Source organism: Macaca nemestrina, chromosome 1, assembly GCF_043159975.1.
Source record: "Macaca nemestrina isolate mMacNem1 chromosome 1, mMacNem.hap1, whole genome shotgun sequence".
NCBI lineage: Eukaryota > Metazoa > Chordata > Mammalia > Primates > Cercopithecidae > Macaca > Macaca nemestrina.
In genome coordinates, this window is record NC_092125.1 from 81,263,831 (window position 1) to 81,280,564 (window position 16,734).

The 16,734-nt window shown below is 36.0% G+C and overlaps 1 protein-coding gene across 13 annotated transcripts in view; it reads left to right on the plus strand.

The window, feature by feature from the left end:
• Positions 1 to 16,734, plus strand: part of LOC105478099 (dispatched RND transporter family member 1) — a 212,086-nt gene that overhangs the window by 127,506 nt on the left and 67,846 nt on the right. For 6 of the 13 annotated variants that reach the window (XM_071081029.1, XM_071081037.1, XM_071081023.1 and 3 more), the window contains exon 3: positions 5,804 to 5,944. The exons of 6 other annotated variants lie outside the window; for them this stretch is intronic. The gene's annotated coding sequence lies outside the window, so the exon portion shown is untranslated. Of the gene's footprint in view, positions 1 to 5,797; positions 5,945 to 16,734 lie in introns of those variants that run through there. One more of the 13 variants, XM_011735085.3, reaches the window with a different exon arrangement.

The following is a 16,734-nucleotide window of genomic DNA, read 5'->3' on the forward strand; positions in this document are numbered from 1 at the left end:
AAATGAATATTGAGAAAGGACCACTGGGTTTCATTTTTGAAGAAACAGTTTTATTAGATGGTAGGTAAGATTGTAGGAAGTGAGGGAACGAGATGGGGTGAGGCTTGAGTATTGTCTGGCAAAGGAAAGGAAAAGGTAGGTGAGTAGCCTGAGGATTAGCAGGCCAAGGGAAGGAATTTTTCAGGCTAGGGGAAAACTAAACATTTTTTATGAGTAATTGAATAACAATTTGACAAAGACGGGAAAATGAAGATGGACTTGGGGAGGCAGAGTGAGACACAGTAAAGAAAACTAAACATTTTTTATGAGTAATTGAATAACAATTTGACAAAGACGGGGAAATGAAGATGGACTTGGGGAGGCAGAGTGAGACACAGTAAAGAAACATGGTGGTCAAGATCTAGAGCACCTGTGTCCAGTAAGCCTGTCTGTAGTGATGAAAATCTTCTCTCTTTGCACTGCCCAATTCAGAAGCCGTGAACTGCATATGACTGCTGAGCACCTGAAATGTGGTGCCTTGTGCAGCTGGAACACTGAGATTTTAAAATTTCATTTAATATGAATTCATTTAAAATTAAGTCACCACATGTGGCTTGTGGCTACCTTATTGGGGAGCAAACATACAGTGTATAAATACAGTAATTAATAGCAGGAAAGAGGGTTGGACACTGAGGGATAAGGGACAAGTTCCAGAAAAAGTTTAAAGCACAGGTGGTAGTGTTTAAAGGAACTCATAGTCAAATAGTTTCATTCTTTCCCATAAAATAGGTGGCATCGTTTGCTGAGAAGGTTAAGGTAGGGAGCATGGGAAAGATTTTCGGCCATCCTTGTGGAGATTTCCAGTGGAGAACCTATGATAGATGAATCACAGACGCATTGTAAGCCCTCCGGAGTTGAGAGTGTGCATTTGTTTTAGGTCTCTGCTTCCTTGTTGGTGACTTTTTTCAGTAACATTTCTTTTTTTTTTTTTTTTGAGACGGAGTCTCGCTCTGTCGCCCAGGCTGGAGTGCAGTGGCCCGATCTCAGCTCACTGCAAGCTCCGCCTCCCGGGTTTACGCCATTCTCCTGCCTCAGCCTCCCGAGTAGCTGGGACTACAGGCACCCGCCACCTCGCCCGGCTAGTTTTTTGTATTTTTTAGTAGAGACGGGGTTTCACCATGTTAGCCAGGATGGTCTTGATCTCCTGACCTCGTGATCCGCCCGTCTCGGCCTCCCAAAGTGCTGGGATTACAGGCTTGAGCCACCGCGCCCGGCCTTTCAGTAACATTTCTAAACGTAAGAGAGAAAGGAAAAAAAGAAGGGCAGGGAGAGCAAGTTTAGTGGAGCTCTTTGAAAGGCTGGAATGCTGGTGAAGTAAATAAATGCTGACGATGAGCCCTTAACTAAGCACAAAGCAAGTAAAAATAGGAAAGGACATGGATAAAGACTCTAGAGCCACGAGGTCATGATAAGGGTGAAGATGTCAGACTATGGAAGACGAGCAAGGCCATAAAATTTTCTGTTGTAAAATTGGTAGATTTTAGAGGTAGAATTTTCAACAGGAAATGAGATAAGAAAGAAATGTTCGTCGTTGGGTAAGAGGACTATATAAAACAGATGTATATATTTCCAAATTTGTTGGGGAGGAATTTCAGCATCCCTTGATTTTTTTTTTTTCCCTCCAATGTGCTTGCAATATGGTCTTTGCTCCAGACTTGCTAACTGAACTTTGAATGCGTGGTCTTTTCTTAAATAATCCAGATTTGAGTAGTAAAGTTGGGATTTATCTTATCTATTTGCAGTGATATCCAAATTCATAAAAACTGAATTCAGAGCCAGCAGGGACCTATGAGATCATCTCATCTAATGTTTGGCTTTTGTAGATAAGGAGACTGTAATCTCTTGATTCAGTGATTAGTTCAAGGTTACATAGCCAGTGAGTGATAGAGCTGAGACTAACTTCAAGTCTTCAGTGATTCCCTGCACTGGGCTATGACTTGGGCAGCATAATGCTCTGGTCTGAAGTTTTCAGTGGGTATGGAACTATTTGTACTCTGGAAACATCAAAATACAATATAGAATATTATCTTCAGAACTTTTGTATGATTAGTTTTTCTGAACCTATACTTCCAAATTACTAAAATATTAATCTGACCACACTGAAAGAAAAATCTTGCTGAAGCAGTATCTACAATATACCACAGTTTACTTATTCATAACTGTTTGACACTTAATGCTAAGAAAAAAGATAAACAGACAAGACTTTTAAATGTTAATAAATGTAACAGAATCCGGAATTGCATTTTTGACTAGGTGCAGCTGGGAAAGAGTTTGTTAATCAGCAGCTGTTTTATCACTTTTTTAAAAGTACCAAGTGTTGTGTGTCTCCTGCCGGCTCTGGTCTCTTTTTCCCTCCCCCATGCCCTTGTCTTCCTAATAATGAAGAAAGATACCTAAATAGTAGGATCTAAGACAAAAAGAATACTGTTTTCAGAAAATATTAGAACATTGTAAGGTCACTAGTACTTTTCTTTTCACTTTGAATAATATATTGAGGAACATATTGAAGTAATTGGGAATAATATTTATTTATAAAATAATTGTGTCCCATGTGACAATACCAAAAGTGTACTTTAACTTGTCTATTTTTACATGGACCCCAAATGTTTAAATGAAGTGATTAGACATACAAATCTGTAATTTTGATTAAAATGTAAATAAGAATTTACAAGTTCTGAGTTAGAGAATACAGGTCTTTGGTTTTTGTGACACTTTATTTAATTTAAGGGATTTCTTTATAGGATCAACAACTCTAGAACCTTTGTTTGCATTTCTTGAAAGGAAAAGCACAGTGAAATAGGATTAGCTGCTTTAATAAAGTGAACCAAAATACTGTTCAGATGATCAAAGAGTGTTAAAATACCTTCATTTTTATTTTAATTCTTTAATTCCTTTTTGTCATGGGAATTTTTGGTATTACAACATTTGGCATACATATGACATGAAATCAGCATACCCTAAGATTTTAGGGACTGACTCCTTTAATATGTTTCCTCAAGTAAATATTTCACTGTTTTTCCCTGTCCTCTTCCTCCCAAGATTGGCTCTGTTTTAGGTGAATTAGGAGATACAGGGATGAAAGTTACCTTTCCTACACTCTAGGAGCTCAGACATACAATGGTTCTCAAAATGTGGGTCCCAGAACAGCAGCAGCAGCAACATCCTGAGGACTTACTAGAAAAGCAAATTCTCAAGCCCTACCCCAGACCTTCAGAATCAGAATTTTGGGGGATGGGACTCAGGAATCTGTTTTCAGCAGCCCTCCAGGGAATCCTCCTGCACACTCAAGTTAGGAACCACTGGTCTAACGACCGGAACTTTATACCTTCCTTATTTTTAAAATTGAGATAGAAGTCACATACCAAAAAATTCACCATTTTAAAGTAGACATTTCAGTGGTTTTTAGTGTTTTCACAAGACTGTGCAAACATCACCATTATCTAATTCTATAACATTTTCACCATCCAAAAATAAACTCCATACCTATTTGCAGTCACTCCACCCCTGTCTCCACCCCTCAGCACCCAACAACCACTAACCTACATTTTGTCTCTATGGATTTGCCTCTGCTGGATATTTCATATAAATGGAATCATAAAATATGTGGCCTTTTGTTTCTTTCACTTAACACAGTGTTTTCAAGGTTCATCCGTGTTGTAGCATGTATCGGTGCTTCATTATTTTTATGGCTGAATAATATTCTATTGGATAGATGTACACATGTTGTTTATCCACTCATCACTTAATGGATATTTAGGTTGTTTCTACTTTTGGCAGTTATGAATAAGGCACTATGAACATTCATGTACAGGTTTTCGTATGAACATATTTTCTCTTGGGTATATACAGGCAGTTCTCATTATTTGTGGTAGTTTTGTTCATAAAGTCACTGCAAACACTGAATTAGTGAATACTGAATTACTGGTTCTCGGAGAAATACAGGATTAGGTTCTTGTAAGATTCTGGTCACATTTTCATCGATTGATCAATATATAACCTTGTTTTATGTGTGTTTCTTTTTAAAGACATCTTATATTTATTGCTGATTCATTAACATTGAGTGCATGCCTAACAGCGCCATAACTCATGCCTGAACAAAGCGGCTTACCTAACCAGGTGTATTTTCTGTATGTGACAAGGCCTGTCACAGCCTTCTTGCGCTTAGAAAGAGTAGGCAGCACTTCAGCATTACACTTGGGGGCTATTTGAAACAGTGAAATCACCAAAAAAAGCACAAAATATGAAAAACGTGGCACGAAATCAACCGGAAAAGGGAGACTTGTTTACAGTATGAGAGCCAAACACAAGAGGGTAGTCTTGTTTGGGTGACTCACATTTTTCACCACTCTGCCAATTCACATGTCTGAATGACTGTGAAAGCACCATGAGGATTATTTGGGGGTTACAAATAATTTATAGTGAATAATCATATTTGCAAATATAGAATCCACAAATAATGAGGATCAACTGTACTGGGAGTGGAATTGCTGGGTCATATGGTGGTTCTATGTTTAATATTTTGAGGAATTACCAAGCTATTTTTGTTTTTTTTGCAGAAGCTAAAGCATGTTATCTAATAAGATACCACTTATAAGTGGTTTTGATTTGTATTTCCCTAAATCACTAATGACGTTGAACATCTTTTCATGTGCATATTGGCCATTTGTATTTCTTCTTTAGAGATGTGTCTATTCAAACACTTTACCTCTTTTAAATTGGATTATTTGTCTTTTTATTGTTGAGTTGTAAGAGCTTTTAAATATATATTCTGAATACTAGACTCTTAGATATATGACTTGCAAATATTTTCTCCCATTCTCTGTTTTCATTTTCTTGATCATGTCTTTTGATCTTCAAAAGTTTATCTTGATGAAGTCCAATTTTATCTATTTTTTCTTTGATTGCTTATGCTTTTGAAATTTTTGAAACTGCTATCCTCATATAGTTACTCAGTACATCCTGCTAAAAGAATTGCATACACATTTTTATTACCGAAGTCATGAAGAGTTAGATTTCACGGTTTCAATAAATTACAACTTACTTGCTAAGGGATGTCATTTGTAAATTTAAACCATTTGTTTGTAGTATTTAAGAGATTTTTATGTTGTGGTTGTGGGATTTTAAATACTGGCATCATGAGGGCCAACATTTATAAAAAGCAGTGTCAAAGTTACTTAACAAACTGCTGTTTTTGTTTGGAAAATGGAAGAAAAATACTTAAAACTGGCTCTAACATTTTAAAAGAAGATTCGCCTCTTTTTAAAACCATGAACTTTCTGTCCTAAAAGTAGGGTCTCAAGCCATTTTGTGAAAGAACACAGGAATCCCTGGAACTTGGAAATAAATGCAGATTGGTGTTTGTTTATGTTATTTTAAATGTAGTAGCACTGTGTGTTAGAAAACTGAATCTGTAACACTTAAGTCAGGCTAAGCAAGCAAATAATATCAGCTAACATGGCTTTAATCTACTAAGTAACTTAAAATCCAAAAGATCAAAGGAAGTTATAACTAAAAACAGTCCTTCATGCAATTTCCCTGTGGAAGCAGGAAAAGGCTAGAAATTACATGTCACCTTCATATCCTGGCTTGCTGACCTTGTGCTCAGATCAAGCCCCTCTGTATGCCAGCTGTTACCATTATTAAGACCTTGCCCCAAGGGGTTAAGTAGGAGAAAAACTCTCCTGTCCTATTGGAGAGCAAACACTGAAAGTTCCAGCCCCTAACATGCCTAATTCAAAGCAATCTGCATGTGCTTGTCATTCAGTCTGTCCTGCCGCTCTGTGGAGCTGCTCCTGCCAACTCATTGCTTTCTGCTGTGCTGTGATCCTGCAGTCAGTTGCCGCTGTTGCTACTGCAATCATTTGCACCAAACTGAGCCAGAGAAGTTCCCTCTTTTAACATAAAGGTAATACATTTACTCTTGCTGTGTGAATATGTGTGTGAGAAATGCGTGTGAATTTGTTATTTTAGGAGAATTTATTTAAAAACTGAACTTCGTTTCTAGGAGTGTATTTAAAATTCCAGCTGACTGTTTTTTTTTTTTCCCAGTGTAAACTTTGAACGGCATTTGGCATTTTAACACATTAAAATCTTGTGAAGTTTATTTAAATTGTAGTCTAACACCGTAAGGTAAGGCCAGCCATTTCATAAGTTTATTAAAATGTCATGTCTTTGTGAAGTTGGAAGGAGACCTAAGCTTTAAAGAAGTTTGTTTTATACTTTGAGATTCTTATTTAACTACTATCTAAATCAGAAAATTTTGAAAATATGTGCTTGCCATTGCTAGATGATAGAAAAATAAAAGTAGCGTTGTAGGAATCACAGTCACTTTTGTGAATTAAATGTTATAATAAAATAGAAAATTATTAGCATCTTCCCTCCTGCAAAGAGAGTAGTTTGGTGAAGATACCCTCTGGTGAACTAAACTTCAACAGCAAGTAATTCTTATCAGAGTTCATTTCAGATACACAGCTTGGTAAAGGCCTTCAAGCTATGTTTTAGTTGTTTAAATGTTTCATGCATTATATGGTAACTACAATAGTGACTACATTATGATTAGATTTACTATTTAAAGTACAAGTCAAAATATATTTGCTATATTGACTTTTGCTTAAAATGAGAATGGATAATTTATTTGCAACTGGTAGAAAAATTCATATTAGTTTAACGTGAAATATGTTTATGTTTGGTGTAAAATATACATTAAAAATTAAACAGAAATTTAGTGAAAACTGAGTATTTCTTGCACATCACTGATCATAAATGACTTTATTCAATGATAATCCAAGAAATAGAGAAAATACTTTACAATTTGCTAAAAAATTTTACTAATAGGTATTCTTGTGGAACGAAAAAGAATGAAATGTGTCCTTTTTACCCACAAAAGGTTATTTTAGATCATACTATTTATAATTAAGAAAACTACAGTTCCCTTTGATGGCTGGGAAATCACTAAACTATGTAAATAAGCTCTAAATTTATGAGTGTTTCACTTGCAGGTAGTGGGTTTTCTACTTCCCGTGGTTTTAATATCTGGCGACACATTTCTACTTTCTAAAATGTTAAAACTCTTTTTGCATTATTTCATGTTTTTTTTAGTCTTGCATCTCCAATAGATTATCTTAGATTGCTTTTATTGCCAACATATCAAATATTGGGATATTTTATTGATTTTACTTTATTTGGAACTTTTTGTTTTAGTATTAAAAAGATATTTTTATGTATCTTCTATGCATCGTATAGCTCACATCTTAGACCTCAATTTTAGAATTGTTATCATGAACTATTTGCATTGATTATGAAAAAATGTGTAATGTTTTCAGTGTCTGAAATGATTGACCTACAAAGTAGTCTAGAAAATACATGTTTACTTTAATTCAGTCTGGGAAATACGTATTATAAAGTGGATTCATCCAAAATTTAAATCTAATCTCACTTGCTTTGCAGTTTATATTGAACCGGTTGAGCCTTTTAGGGAAATCTGCTTTTCAGTGTTTGCTATGCATCACTTCTTTACCTTCTGTTCTAACTGCTTTGAGTTCTGGGGCTGGATCTGAGCATTCTTGCTGTATGATTCTTGTAATTCAGTGTGGATGATGGACAGCCTTGACATACAGATGATATGAACATTTTCTATTTTTGAAAAAAATGCAATTCCTGATTAAATTCTAACACAAGAAGCAAAACCGAGTTGTTTAGGATCAAGACATATGAGCTCCTTAGTCTATCAGCCTTTTGGAAAAAATATAAGACAGAGCAACTAAAATAAATTAGAAAAGCTAGACTCGGAGAAGATGGTGGCTTTTTGTTCTCTCCTTCTTGATTTCTATTCTCTTATTTTAATCACTATTAAACAGGCTTATGTATTACAGGCTCATATTTAGATTCCAAGAAAACTGTATAAGGAACCTAGTAGGTGCTTACCAAAATGATTGCTACGTAAGGACGTTTAACTGAAAAATATGATTTAATTATCTTTGTAAGCAAACAAGAATCCCACACAATAGTAAATGTAATTTCAGTTCATCTAATATATACCAGAAAGCAAACAGCAGAACTCATGAGCATTTATAGTAATAATTTAAGGAATAGAGAAAGATTTATAAAAGTTGCACCCAGGCTCTTATTAAGAGTTAATTTACTGATTCAATTCAAGTAAGAATAAAGTCTTTATAAATTTGATGTTTTTCTAAGCTTGAAGCAAATCTCAGAGTTTTCTTTAATTGTGTTTTATACAAATACCTTGAGTGATGTTTCCCAAGTTGCTCAGTAGACTAAAGGATACTCATAAGACATTATTTGCTGGACTCTGCAGGGAAGAACCCATTTGGGGAGCTGCTCTAGGAAATTTGATTTGCTGCTTCTCAAACTTCACAAAACAGCAGGGAGTGGGGTATTAGATACTAAACATTTGTGGGAAAAGTTTAGATTATTCTAAGTGTGGTATTAAAAAACAACACACTACCATCTAAATCAAACAACTTTTAAGTGCTTTATGGTGATTGATCTCAGTTTTTGGCTTTATGAAGGACATTTTTAAAATTCTCTCACATTCTTTTGCCTAACAATGTGTGGGAGTAAAATTTTCTTACTTTGATTTACCTCAGTGATGTTTTTTTCCCCCTTTGGGCTGCTAAGTTTTGAGGTTTTGAGATGTGTGAAGTATTAAACATGCATGGTATCTTTTAGACATGCTTGTGATGTGTTCAACAACATTTGTTAAGCTCAGTAATAGGATCCTGTTTCTACTGGGGAAGAGCTATAGTGATACAGATAGATTGCTCAGTTGTAAAGCTGCCCATTTTGTGATTTTAGTTGAGACAAAATAGTTTCAAATGAAATCTCATGGCCTAAAGACACACCTATCACATCTTAAGGATCCTGTTTATTAACAAACCATCTTGTAATTCTTATTTGGTGGGTATGTGAGGCTAAATAACAGTCCTGGTATCTGCAGATTGTCTAACCCTAGAATTGGAAAGTTTAAGATGCTTAAAATGCCACCAGAAATCTTTTTTTTTTTTTTTTTTTTTTCCTGGCATGGAACTTTAGGGAACATACTCTTTTATTAGAGGATCTTGAGCCTTCATTTTAGAGACTGACCAGACATTGAGGACATACTTTTTCTTGAGTGTTAAATAAACTCATTAGTCAAATTAGCTACTTCCCAGATTTTCTTCAAAAGATTAATAAATAATAAAGGCTTTATGGCAACTTGTTTCACATTTCCACAACATTGTTCCACATAAAGTCTGCACTGTTGTCTTGCTTGAGCTAGTATCTTATTAAGGCTTTCTCCTTGCTGCACCCTTGTCCCCACCTTTCCAGCTTAAGAAGTACTGCAGATGAAATCTCTTTTCATTGTAACAAGAGCAATAAAAAAAAGTAAAAATAGTATAAACTTAGAGTGCCAGGTCCAACTGTTTTCTAATATGCAACAATATTCTGCATTTCAAGCAGTATTTTCGGAATGTTGAATATTTTGAGTGGCAGTTGCTTGCTCTTATAAGTTGATCAGCATTAATTATATAAAGTATAAATCAGTGGCTCTCAGCTCTGACTGCATGTTAAAATCACCCAGGATGCTTTAAAAAATGCTAATGGCCACACTTCGGTACAATATGAATTAAATCAGAACCTCAATCTCTGGGGCCAGGACCCTTTTATCATAATTTTTTTAATATTACTGCAGTGATTCTAATGTGCAGCCAGGGATGAGACTGCTGTGATAGACTTGTAATTTTGTGAATATTCATATTTAATGCATACCTTAAGACTTGTAGCAGAGCCTAGTTAAATGTTTTGGCTAGTTTTAGGGTTAGATAACTGCTTATATAGGAGAACTTTGTAGAATTGTTTTAAAGTGACCATTGTTTGACATCCCTGATTATAGAAAGTTTCTCTAGTTTTATTTTGTATATTTTTGGTTATACAGTTTCACATAATTCTCCAAACTTAGGGTTCAAAAGAAATCAGTGCAGCTTAATGGAATTTAAACTCATCTGAAATAGAAGTGCAAAGCTATAAGAAGTCTCCCCTACCTCTTTCTTTCCAGCATTGATGCTTATGGGCACAGTACTTACAACTGAGTGTGGAGAGAAGTGGTGAATATTACATGGAATGATAATTTTTGTGGATGAACCTGGAAAAGAGATCTCTGAAAAGTGCTTTAATAATTGCAATATTGTGAGAGTGCTCTTGAAATATGTATTTAGGAAGATAAGTGTTTATGCTAAATGGAGAATATCACTGATATCATTTATCTGAGATTGAAAGAGGTAAACTTCATTTTATACCCACATTTCTGTTCCCACATTGACCAAAGGTACATTGGATGTAAAACAAAATGACAAAAATGAAATTGATGTTTCTACAACCCTGAAATTTCTATCACTCGCCCCTATATATGAAAATTTCTGCTTTTACAACCTAACTCATTTCTAGCAGTAATACTGCTTTCCAAATGTAGGGCTTTCAGATTTGTTATGGCAGATACACTGCAATATCATTAAGGTTATTTTACTTTCATATTTTTTGTTGTAACTCTAGGGGGAAACTTTATCTGGAAACTTTAATTTTTCTTCTGTATCATTAAGCTGTTTGTAAATACCATGAATATTGAAACAAAACATTTACAGTTTATCTATATATCTTAGTGCCTCTATCAATATATATCATGTATGTAATTATATTAATAGAGGTTATCTAAAACCGTTAGGTGTATTTCATTTTCAAAGGTGGTGCTTATCATCAGAAGTTGAAACTACCCATAAATTGAATATTAAGAACAGTATGTTCTCATTGTAAAAGAATGCTAACCTTCATTTTCATATTTCCTGGAACTCAGTTTGCTTTCTCCTAGTGTGGCAGAAAGCTAACTAATACCTAGTAGGCTCTTATGAAATATATATTTAGTGGTATAGATCTTCAAATATATAATGTTGTTTCTTTGGGAAAATGGCTTTCAACTTATTGCAGTTTATGCTTAAGGGGAATACTAGAATTAACACCTTATTTTTGTATAGTCCTTTGCAATATACAAAATGTTTATGAGTGATTTTGTGAAGCTATTTATAAGTATTCTCATGAAGGACAGTTTAACAGTAGAAAGTTTACAACCTTAAAGGAAAATAAGAAAATGTGATTTGTCTCAGAAGGGAAAAAGATTATATTTCTGCATTTAAACCATCCTTTCTAGTTCCTTACAAATGTCTGTTTTTTTCATTAAAGATACAGATTTTGCTGTAACGTCACAATTACATTATTCTTAAATAGTCAGTATACTACATAACAACAAAGATCAATCCATTGCCTTGTTTTTTAAAGTTTGCATAATATGATATATGGATGGATAACACCTTTCCTTAATTTAGTGAAATATGTCTCTGACACTCTTGATTGCTGAATTGTACCTTTTAAAACAATCTTGGGAAATATCGAATTCATAGGCTACTTTTCATGTGGACCTTCAGACAGAATTTTACATCAGTAGCCTCTTGTGGTCCTATAAAAGCTAGTTGGACTTGGCATTGCTCTAGAGGCATCTTGAGGTAGTGGAAAAGCCTTACCTTTAGAGTCATACTGGTCTGAGATTGAATCGTGTGATTTGGATTAGTTACTTTAATATTTTTGATTCTCAGTTTTCTCTGTAATGGGTTTAATAATAAATTCATAGGGGTATTGTGAAAAAAGTGACTTGACATAGTGAGATGATTTTAAAAAATCTTAATAGCCCTTTGAAGGGAAAAGTATTCCTAGAGACAAAACTTGCCTGATTTGGCTTCTACATAGCCCCTCTACAGAAATGCTTACAGTTCTTTATCAATTTCTGTTGGCATTTAGAGCAGCTACTTATTTCTCTGGCCATAACACTAAATGTTAATAGGCCAACATGGTACCAGTAATCAGAAATTAGTCCATCATTTTAGGATAAGCATGAAGCAATTGTAGAGGAACCATTTCATATTAAAACAGGTTTGGTAAATAATGGATACAGGTATCACCAGACTGCCTTTATACCTGATGTAAAGAAAGACTTAAGGTCTCTTTATATATCCATCTTTTAATATCTAGTGCCACTTGAGAGGGAAAAATGTGTGTCTCAGTTAACTAGGCAGGTGCTTCAGTCCGTGTATATGAGTTGCACTAAAGAGATCAAAATCCTAACAGCTGTTGTTTGCATGCACGAAAAACAGTTTGGGAGTCATGATACAAGCCATGATTAAACTTGATTATCAATTAGAACCTCCGTTGTTAAATTTGTTACATTTCTCTGCCTTAAATAGAAAAATGGGCCTTTATTTCTGTCAGTTGTTAACATTCCCTACTTATTTTTGTTCGTTCTGATTTAATTGTGCGTATCTTGCCATACCTGAGGTATAATTCTCTTGTAGTCTCCTCACCTAGTTTGTGGTTTTCTCTTACTATGCAAAATATATTCCAGGTATCAGCAGTATGGACATGTTGTTGGAGACTTGTTGCCCTACCCCTGATGTACTGTATCAAATCTTTATTCTAACTACATCTCTAGGTGATCCTCATATTTGGAAGCCCTGGTTTGGTGTTTTGTATTTATGTAATGAAACTGCTATAGGGAGCATGACTCTTCTGAAAAAGATGGTTGGCTACAACAAGGGATCTTGTTGGTGATCCAGTCTTGGTATTTATTCTTAAGTTTGGTATTAGGAATCTGGTGAAGCAAAGAGTTATTCTAAAATATATCATGTGAGTGTACAGAATACAGTTTATCAGAAAGCTCTCAAAACCTTGGCATTATGCTTCCTAGCTTCACCATTTATCATCAGTGTGTGACTTTGAGCACCTTACTTAGAATCTCTGTGTTGTTTTCTCTTGCAAAATGGAGTGGTAATGCCTGCCCCCCACCCCCGTTTTTCCAGAGGGCTATTAGGAGGATCAACTCAAGTGAGATCATTTGTGAGAAAGTGCTTTGGAAATAGCAAAGAGGTGTACAATTGTAATAGTTGATGGGGATGAAAATGGTGTTCCTTCAGGCTATATGATCCCTGTGTTTGTTAAGGTTAGTGATGGCTTTGCTAAGTGGTTACTGTGGTAATTGGAACAGGTCTGTGTATTCTCTTCAACAGTACATTTAGATTTTACCTTGGCAGTTTTCTGGCCACACTAGCAGTTCTGACCGCCAGTTCCAAGTAGCTGCTATGAGGTTTTCTTAACGCTATTTGTATTCTGGGAGCCATCTAGTTTGATTGCATCCTTTGTACAAATTGTGTGTCATTAACATATTTTGGTGTATGATGCAGTCATGTGCCACATAAGGACATTTTGGTCAGTGATAGACCACATATACCATGTTGGTCCCATGTTATAATGGAGATGAAAAACTCCTATGGCCTAGCCATGGTAACACTGGAGTGCAGCACATTACCTTTTTATGTTTAGATATGTTTATCATCATTTTTTATTATTTATGTTTAGATATGTGTAGTAGACAAATACCTGCATTACAGTTGTCTACAGTATTTAGTACAGTAACATGCTGTATAGGTTTGTAGCCTAGAAGCAATAGACCACGCCATATAGCCTAACTGTGGCTACAGCATCTAGGTTTATGGAAGTCCACTGTGATGACCACACAATGGTGAAATCACCCGATGACGCATGTCTCAGGACATGTCCCCATCCTTAGGTGATATATGATTGTCTGTTGACAAATGAAATTATCATAATCCTGACAGCATTTTCAATGAGATGCAACTTTTTGTCTGAAGCATTATTATTTCCATTTATTATATATTTGTGTATTTCCTGAGTTCCAAACAAGAGTCGATGTCATTATTTTGAACCATCTAATCACATGAACTCTGACACTTTTCTCTTTACATTTCAGTATGATTGAAATGTCTCTCTCTCTATGTATACACATATATAGATATATAGATACACATACATAGATATATATACACACATATACACATATATAGATAGATATACACATATATATACGCATATATTATATATATATATATATATATGTATTTTTAAGATGGAGTCTTGCTTTGTCGCCCAGGCTGGAGTGCAGTGGCATGATCTCAGCTCACTCCAAGCTCCGCCTCCCAGATTCACGCCATTCTCCTGCCTCAGCCTCCCGAGTTGCTGGGACTATAGGCACCCACCACCACGCCTGGCTAATTTTTTTGTATTTTTAGTAGAGATGGGGTTTCACCGTGTTAGCCAGGATGGTCTCGATCTCCTGACCTCGTGATCCATCCGCCTCAGCCCCCCAAAGTGCTGGGATTACAGGCATGAGCCACCGCGCCCGGCCCCTCTCTATACTTCAATATATCAATTTACTTCTGTTACATATTATACAAGGGTATTACAAGGGTGTGTGTGTATATATATATATATGTATACATACATAGTGTTATATATACAAGGGTATTAACATTCTTGTGTTATATAGCCCATTATGGTTTTCAAAACATTTCTACCTTCTCACAGTAATCCTATGAAATGTATATTTTAAAATTTAATCAAAAGATGGTTTTTGGCCAAAGACCTTGTAGCCCCAAAACTGCTAAATCCTTCTGGACATTAAAATGTTGGCTAAAAAGGTAAAATAGGGGATATGAGATTAGAGGCTTTGAATTTATTAATATTGGCATGTTATATTCATGAACAGCAGGAAATGCACTAAAATATCTTGGTGTGGGCCCATCACATCTCAAGCCAATGCTTCAATAATAGCTTGCTTTTTTTCTTTTTTTGGCATTCTCCTGTGTGTTATGGCCCTGGGAGAACAGGCGATTTCAACAATAGCTGTTTTTTGTGTGTGGTTTTTTTTTGAGACAGGGTCTGACTCTATCACCCAGGCTAGAGTGCAGTGGTGTGCTCTCAAGCTCAGTGCAGCCTTCATCTCTTGGGCTCAAGTGATCCTCCCATTTCAGCCTCCCAAGCAGCTGGGACTACAGGTAAGCAACACCATGCTCAGCTAATTTTTAATTTTTTTTTGAGATAAGGTCTCACTATATTTTCAGGCTTATCTCAAATTCCTGGGCCCACGCAGTCCTCCTGCCTCAGCCTCCCAAAATGCTGGGATTACAGGCATGAGCCTCGGTGCCCAGCCTCAACATAGCTGTCTTTTAAAGTTACTCACTATATTTTACCCAAAACCGATTTTAAACTTTCACTATAAATATTACTATCACTGCATTCATAATCATGTACCATTATACTTATCACAATAGTTTGACAAATGTAAAGGTATTAACACTCTCTTTCAGGAACTCCTTATTCCACTCCTTTTTATACTTATGCTTCCTCTATCATGTCTTTCCTATTAGTTCCCTCCATCTTAGGTTCAGACTGGATTTTTTCCTTGTGTATCTCAGTTCTAAAGAAAAAGGAGGCTGGACATGGTGGCTCATCCTGTAATCCTAGCACTTTGGGAGGCTGAGGCAGGAGGATTGCTTGAGCTCAGGGGTTTGAGACCAGCGTGGACAACATAGGAGACCCTATCTCTACAAAAAAATTTAAAATTAGCATGACATGATGGTACATACCTATGGTCCCAGCTACACAGGAGGCTGAGGCAGGAGGATTGCTTGGGCCTGCGAGGTCTAGGCTGCCGGAGCCATGATCGCACCATTGCACTCCAGCGTGGGCAACAGAGCAAGACCCTGTCTTAAAAAAAAAGCGGGGGAAGGAAAAAAGGGATGAACGGGGGAAGGGATGATCTTTCTCTGTACGGGCCTTAGGGTCAACTCTTGATGTCAGAGTGAAATACTTTCCTATTCTGGCTGGTCATCTGAACACCTACCCAAATGCATCCATTGAACTTAAATAATCTATAGACATTTCATAAAATATTTTTTCTGTTTTTACTTCTAAATTTTTTACCTGTAGTTTTTACTTATTTATGAGGTCAAATTGATTAGTCCCATGTTATGATTAAAGAAATGGAATCAGAGAACACTCATGTGACTTGCTTCAAATACAAGCCAGAGTTCAAATTGTTCTTTACTAGTTCCTACTTCATTACAAGAAGTCTCCCAAGTTACAAAATAGGTTGTATTCCAAAAATTCATTTGGAAGTCAGTTATTTGGCATTTGAACTACATTTTACCATGTGGGAAAAAAATGTTATAAATGATGATTAGGTCCCTGGCTGGCATATAAGAATCTATTTAACTCTTGTGTAACTACAAAATGATACATTTGTAATAAATTTAAAAGAGAATGATAGTTGTGATTCTGGTTACAAAGAAAACTATTTTTTTGTTTTGTTTTCTTTTACTGAGGATAAGCAGATTTAATTAGAAGATAGGGAAACATGAAGATTGAGAAGGGTCTAGGGGGCATTTCAGGGTTCTTTGAAGGGAGTTAGAGGTTGATGGGATTCTGTCTGAAGCCCAATGTATTCAGTTCTTGCACTACCATAAAGAAATACCTGGGCTGAGCACAGTGACTCATGCCTGTAATCCCAGCACTTTGGGAGGTCGAGGTGGGCAGATCACCTGAGGCTAGGAGTTTCAGACCAGCCTGGCCAACATGGTGAAACCCTGTCTCTACCAAAAAATACAAAAATTAGCTGGGTGTGGTGGCACACACCTGTGGTCTCAGCTACTCAGGAGGCTAAGGTGGGAGAATCACTTGAACCCGGGATGCGGAGGTTGCAGTGAGTGAGCCAAGATTACACCACTTCACTACACCCTGGGC